Consider the following 7,445-nt stretch of genomic DNA (forward strand, 5'->3'; position numbering starts at 1 on the left):
CTCACATTTGAAGTTGCTTCATAAGAGTGTGCATAAAATATTTTGAGGAAAAGTATATAAAAAACATGAAATCAGTGTTGCAGGATATCCCTTTTAAAGCTTTTTTGCAATTACTGCTGAAAATGATTGCAAAATGGCAGACAAACAAAAAGAGTAAATATTTTGAAACAAGTATAATTACCATTGTTACTTTTTGAAAAAAAAAAAAAAACTTTCATATGAATTAAAATTACTCCTCGTATAAGTTATGTGTAAAAAAGTGACTTAGTCCTTTAGCAGACATGCACCCCCATGCCATGACAGCACCTCCTCCGTGTTTAACTGTGGGAACAAGGTTTGCTTAATTCAGTGTTATTCTAACTTTCCGCCACACTAATTGTTTTTCTTCTTTTCCAAATACGCAAAACTTACTTTCGTCTGAAAATAAGACACGTTCCCAAAATTCTGGAGAAATTTTAATATACTTTTTTAGCGAATTCCATTCACTTATTTTGATTGGTTTCGTATACGTAAGGCTTCCTTCCGGCCACACGACCATGATAATCGGAATTTTTCAAAATTTTTCGAACTGCGTTTTCATGAAAAAGAACAACAGCAAGCCATCCTAAAAATAAATACCCACGGTAGACATGCACCGTATGGCAAGCTCACACCTTATACCAGCAATCGTTATTGACGCTTACGACTCTCAACGACTAAAACATTAAATTCGTTGAGCTAGTGTAAGTGTTTTCGCTAAAGAGCATAAAATGATTGTGGCCGTATTTTATATTTTGAGCAATGCTCACGAGGGCTCACATTGACCGTAACTGAATAGAAGACACACACACACACACAGCTACAGTTCAAAGTTATGAGAGCTGAAATCAAGTTGACTGCTTTGTAATGGCTGGGGTAAAGAAAACAAGTAAAAGCGTGCTAAGTTGGGCTAGGCCGAATCCCATGGGAACCCACCACCATGGAATCTGAAAAAAAATTTATACATAAGAAGGGAATAATTTTATTCTACATACCAAACCAAACGAGTAGAAATTAGAGATTCTTGGAACCGAATAAAGATGATCGAGAGACCGGTTTACATGGGAGCAATATCTGGTTAAAGAGTGATTTGTATTATATTTGGTAAAGTTGTTGGAATTCACATTAAAACACTGCGAGCGAAATTTCAGTCAAATCGGACAAAAATTGCAGCTTGTAAGAACTCAAGAAGTCAAATCGGGAAAACGGTTTCTATGGGAGCTATATCAGCTTATAGACCGACTCGGACCGTACTTGGCGCCGTTGAAGTCATAACGGAACACTACATGCAAAATCTCAGCCAAGTCAGACAAAAATTGCGGCTTCCAGAGGCTCAAAGAGTCAAATTGGGAGATCGGTTTGTATGGGAGCTATAACTAAATCTGAACCGATATGGCCCATTTGTAATCTCCAACGACCTACAGCAATATTAATTATCTATGCAAAATTCCAAGAGGTTAAGAGTTAAAGAAGCAATCGAACCCGTAGATTGCTATCGTGGTTTCGATAGATGTACGGTCGGACATGGCTAGATTGGTTCAGAACGTCGAGACGATCAATAATATATTGGGTTGCCCAAAAAGTAATTGCGGATTTTTTAAAAGAAAGTAAATGCATTTTTAATAAAACTTAGAATGAACTTTAATCAAATATACTTTTTTACACTTTTTTTCTAAAGCAAGCTAAAAGTAATAGCTGATAACTGACAGAAGAAAGAATGCAATTACAGAGTCACAAGCTGTGAAAAAATTTGTCAACGCCAACTATATGAAAAATCCGCAATTACTTTTTGGGCAACCAATATATACTTTATGGTGTTTTAGACAAATAATTCAAGGTGTTACCAACGGAATGACTAGATTAGTATGACAATGAAAGTAAGTCTGTCACTTTTGAACAGACGGAGACAAACAGCACTTACGTTCCTGATAAAAACAATTCTCATTCAATAACAAACAAGTAAGAAGGGGTTAAGTTCAAGTACAAGTCATTGTTCAACTGTGAATAACAAAATATTGATCTTTTTAGCAGCTATATCTAAAAATAAACCGATCTGAACCATATACGACACGGATGTCGAAGAGCCTAACACAACTCACTGTCCCAAATTTAGGCGGCATAGGACAATAAATGCTTCTTTTATGGGCCCAAGACCTTAAATCGAGTGATCGGTCTATATGGCAGCTATACCCAAACCTGGACCGATCTGTGCCATATTGCAGAAGTATGTGGAGGGGCTTAACTTAACTCACTGTCCCGTATTTCGCCGACATCGGATAATAAATATGGCTTTTATGGCCCCTAAACCTTAAATTGAGAGATCGGTCTATATGACAGCTATATTCAAATCTGGACCGATCTGAGCCAAATTGAAAAATAATGTTGAGGGGCCTAACACAACTCACTGTCCCGAATTTCGGCGAAATCGGACAATAAATGCGCCTTCTAGGGGCGCAAGACCTTAAATCGATAGATCGGTCTATATGGCAGCTATATCCGAATCTGGACCGATCTGTGCCATATTGCAGAAGTATGTGGAGGGGCTTAACACAACTCACTGTCCCAAATTTCGGCGAAATCGGACAATAAATCCGCCCTTTATGGCTCCAAAACCTTAAATCGAGAGATCGATCTTTATGGCAGCTATACCCAAATCTGGACCGATCTGGGCCAAATTGAAAAAGAATGTTGAAGGGCCTAATACAACTCACTGTCCCAAATTTCGGCGAAATCGGACAATAAATGCGTCTTTTATGGGTCCAAAACCTTAAGTCGAGAGATCGGTCTATATGGCAGCTATATCCAAATCTGGACCGATCTGTGCCATATTGCAGTAGTATGTGGAGGGGCTTAACTTAACTCACTGTCCCGTATTTCCACATGCACACATTACTTAAACGTTCGGGCATCGCTCATTCTATTGTATATGTGCGTGTGTTTGTAGCTTACTTTGTTTTAAGGTGGCATGCGTAACAGGCAATTGCTTTGGCCAAAGTGGCTATTGAGTGCCAAATTGTGGGTTTCATGCTGTTCTCTGCTTTATGAATATCTTTGTCATACGATTAATTGTTATCGTCTGTTAATGTGTAATTTTTATAAAATGTCTCTCTCATCAAGACTGATTTTGTTTACTTTTGGGCTCATGTTTGTCTTTGTATAATAGTTGCACCCAATTAACAAAAACAAATGTTATACCCAATACTAATTTAGTCATTCCCTTTGTAATACCTCGAAATATTGATCGAAGACCCCATAAAGTATATATATATTCTTGATCGTCTCGGCACTCTGAGTCGATCTAGCCATGTCCGTCTGTCCATCTGTCGAAATCACAATAGCAGTTGAACACATAGATTACTTTTTATCGATGTAGGTCCTTGGGGATTGCAAATGAGCCATATCGGTTCGGATTTGGATACAGTTCCCATACAAACCAATCCCCGGTTTTGACTTCTTGAACACCTCGAAGCTACAATTTATGTCTGATTTAGCTAAAAATTTTCGGATAGAGTTCTGTTATGACTTGCAGCTACTGTGCCAAGTACGGTCCAAATCGGGTTTTAACCTGTTATAGCTTTCATTTAACCGATCTACCGATTTGACTTCTTGAGCCCTCAAAAGCCGCAATTTTTGTTTGATTTTGTTGAAATTTTGCATGTAGTGTTGGTCCAAATCGGTCTATAATCTAATATAGCTCCCATATAAACCGATCTCCCGATTTGACTTCTTTAGCCCTTACAAGCCGCAATTTTTGTCCAATTTGGCTGAAATTTAGCACGAAGTGTTCTGTTATGACATCCAATAACTGTGCCAAGTACGGTCCAAAACGGTCTATAATCTGATATCTTCTGCTTCTCATACATAAAATTGAATTTGTGTTTGTTTGTTTGTTCCGTATAGACTCAAAAACGGCTCAAAAAACCTTGAAATTTTCACAGATTGTTTAGGTTGGTCTGGAAGGAAACATAGGCTAGATAATTTTTTGATATCGGAAGGAGGGAGGGTCCGTCCCCCTTCAAGAAAGAATTTTAAGAAATTACCCAAAATTACTGCCCAAAAATAAAAGTGGACCGATCGGGACAATATGGTACTCAACTGAAAAGAATTCAGAAGTAGAATACGAATTTCATATTAAAAGTAACCGGGGCCGCTCCAACCCCAAAACCCCATAAAATATGTTTTTTGGACTATCATGACAATATGGGAATCAAATGAAAGATATTCGAAAGTAGATTGCGAATATTGTCAGGAAGGAGAAATAGGCTTTATAATTACTTGATTTCGGAAGGGGGCGGACCCTCCCCCGTTACCCAAAACACCACCCAAAATCAAAAGTGGACCGATCGGCACAATATGGGTATTAAATAAACGGGGCCTCGGGGGCCCCCCAAAACCCGCCAAATGGTTATGTACACCAATCACGACAATATTGAGCTCAAATGAACGATGCTTGAGAGCAAAAAAAAACCAATTTGTTATCCAATCCACCCGAAAATACCTCCCCATATATAGCTGGGTTGGGATTGTAAATGGGCCAGATCGGTCCATGTTTTGATATAGATGCCATATAAACTGATCTTGAATCTTAACTTTTTGAGCCTCTAGAGGGCGCAATTCTCGTCCGATTTGACTGAAATTTTGCACGTAGTGTTTTGGTGTCTGTTCCAACAACTGTGCACAGTATGATTCAAATCGGTTCCTACTCTGGTATAGCTGTCATATAAACCGATCTTGGGTCTTGACTTCTTGAGCCTCTACAGAGCGCAATTCTCGTCCGATTTGACTGAAATTGCACGTAGTGTTTCGGTGTCTGTTCTGTTATGACTTCCAATAACTGTGCTAAGTATGGCGCAAATCGGTACATAACCTGCTATAGCTGCCATATAAACCGATCTGGGATCTTGACTTCTTGAGCCTCTAGAGGGTAGAATTCACATCCTATTTGGAAGAAATTTTGCATGACGTGTTTTGTTATGACTTCCAATAGCTGTGCTAAATATGGTATAAATCGGTCCATAACTTGATATAGCTGCCATATAAGCCGATCTGGGATCTTGACTTCTTGAGCCCCTAGAGGACGCAATTTTCATCCGATTTGGCTGAAATTTTGTACAACAGCTTCTCTCATGACCTTCAACATACGTGTCTAATATGGTCTGAATCGTTCAATATCTTGATACAGCTCCCATATAAAGCGATCTCCCGATTTAGCTTCTTGGCCCCTACAAGGCGCAATTCTTATCCGAATGAACTGAAATATTACACAATGACTTCAACAATGTTCAGCATTCATTAATGGTCCGAATGGGACTATAACTTGATATAGCTCCAAGAGCACAACATCTCTTATTCAATATTCTTTGTTTGCCTAAGAAGAGATACTGCGCATAGAACTCGACAAATGTCTATTCCATGGTGGGGGTAGATTCGGCCCGGCCGAACTTAGCACGCTCCTATTTGTTTCAATTATATTTTGGTTTTCACACCCTTTTATGCGCTGCAATGCATGCGGGATTCCCCTAAAATCAACTTGTATGAATACTTTTTCTGGTAGCAATATGGAGGTGTAACTACCTCCGTTGTCAGCGTTGTAAAAGAGTTTTATGGAAATGTACAAACTACGGGATGCATGTGGAAGCATATGTAAATTGTATGACAAATCAGGGGTATTAAATTGGTAATTAAAAAACCTTTCTCAGGAGTTGTTTTTGGGGATCATAAAAATAAATATGCATGAGCACGAATACTTTTGGGGGCCAGTGTATATGCTATAACTCTCATTTCAGAGTTTAATAATAATAATAATCCCTAAGCGAGTACATCTGGAACAAAACAAATGCAAATAGCTGTCGCTCAAATGAATAACGTTTGCAATGCGCAATTTATTCCTTCATTCAAATATTTGTCAATATTTATTTTATTTGTAAAATAATTTATTTTCACGTAACGATATGAAAATATTTATTTACATCAACGCAATATGAAATTCCTGAACTAATGATTTTAATCCCTCTCATTGCTTATCTCTCTCTCTCTCTCTCTCTTCCCCACAGACCATTTAAAAGCAGTGCAAAGTAAAAAAGTGAAAAATCTCTAAACACCCAAGCAAAGTAATTGAATTGCTCAACTGCCTAGAATTTGATGGTGGTATGCGTTGCACCATCAACATCCACACCCACACCACCACTACTACAGCCCACCCACATATGTGGCTCATTATGATTCCATTAAGTCAAAACGTTTATTAAGACAATCCCTCATTGCACTCCAGAGGGCGTCGAGGGTGAGAGTAACTCTCACACAGCAAGTCACCGAGTCAAACGGCAGAAGAAGAAGAAGCAAAAAATCCTTTAACAAAATCAGCCTAACAGCCAGACACTTACAGCCTGCCTGGAAGTAAGCCAAGCAAAGCAAAACTAAATCGGTGTGAAAGGCAGCATCTTAAACACAGACGCATAACTAGACCCAGACCAATCACAAAGACTGAAGGTGAAGCAGACTGCGGGTGAAAGCGAGGAAGAAAGTGTGTTTGTGTTGTATGAGCAAGGTCTTGCTGGGCCAACTGACAGTGAGTGCAAAATAATAAAAACCATCAATTACTGCTGCTGGCGGCTGCGGCACAGAAGCCTGCGACGCGTCAAGGCAACGCAACGCAACGAAACCGTTACACATCGACAGCCTCACCAAGGCACGACTTGAAAATTAACATAAATTAATTAATTACCATTGACAACGCCCCCTGCTCCACCAAGCACTTGCCGTTCCAGTCTTACTCCCATCCATCGTCATACTCACATCGATTAGCATTCAAAAGGGGTTGTGGATTGTAATAAAAATAAAGGTAAGTATTTGGCGCTTTAATGTTTTCTAAGGACATGACATTCGGTTACAGCCATTACAGCACATGTTATCATACCAAAAAGGGGGCTGTAGCTGTAGTATGATGATGATGTTGATGTCGATGTCGTTGATGTTAATGATTACAAAAGGGGGAGCGAGGCGTCGCAAATTTAATGTTTATATCAAAACGCCTACGATTAACACCTTGTTTTCGTTTTTATTAAGGAAATTTAAAATTTTCGTGCGTGTGTTAACTTTGAGCTTTAATGGAAATTTTAACTAGAAATTAAATTATTTAGCAGGGATTTTGATTTTGTGGTTGAATGTGGTAAATGCTTTAATTTTGTTTACAATATTTGGTAATATTAAGCTGTAGTGTTATCATGAACATCATATTAAGGAGTAGTAGACGAGATGTATCAACATCTCATGTATCAACATCACATTTCAGTTCATTCGAATAATTAGGGGCTTAAGAAGCAAAATCGGGAGATAGGTTTATATGGGAGCTGTATCAAGCTATTGATCGATTCAGACCATACTAGACTCATATGTTGAAGATCATGAGAGAAGCCGTTGCACAAAAT

General features: G+C 38.7%; 1 protein-coding gene across 1 annotated transcript in view; it reads left to right on the top strand.

Moving 5' to 3' along the window:
• LOC106080989 (alpha-2C adrenergic receptor) overlaps positions 1–6,853 on the top strand; it is a 595,036-nt gene extending 588,183 nt beyond the window's left edge. Inside the window, exon 4 of the mRNA XM_059363991.1 lies at positions 6,072–6,853. The gene's annotated coding sequence lies outside the window, so the exon portion shown is untranslated. The remainder of the gene's footprint in view (positions 1–6,071) is intronic.
• Positions 6,854–7,445: the final 592 nt, after the last annotated feature.

This window comes from Stomoxys calcitrans, chromosome 2 (genome assembly GCF_963082655.1).
Source record: "Stomoxys calcitrans chromosome 2, idStoCalc2.1, whole genome shotgun sequence".
NCBI lineage: Eukaryota > Metazoa > Arthropoda > Insecta > Diptera > Muscidae > Stomoxys > Stomoxys calcitrans.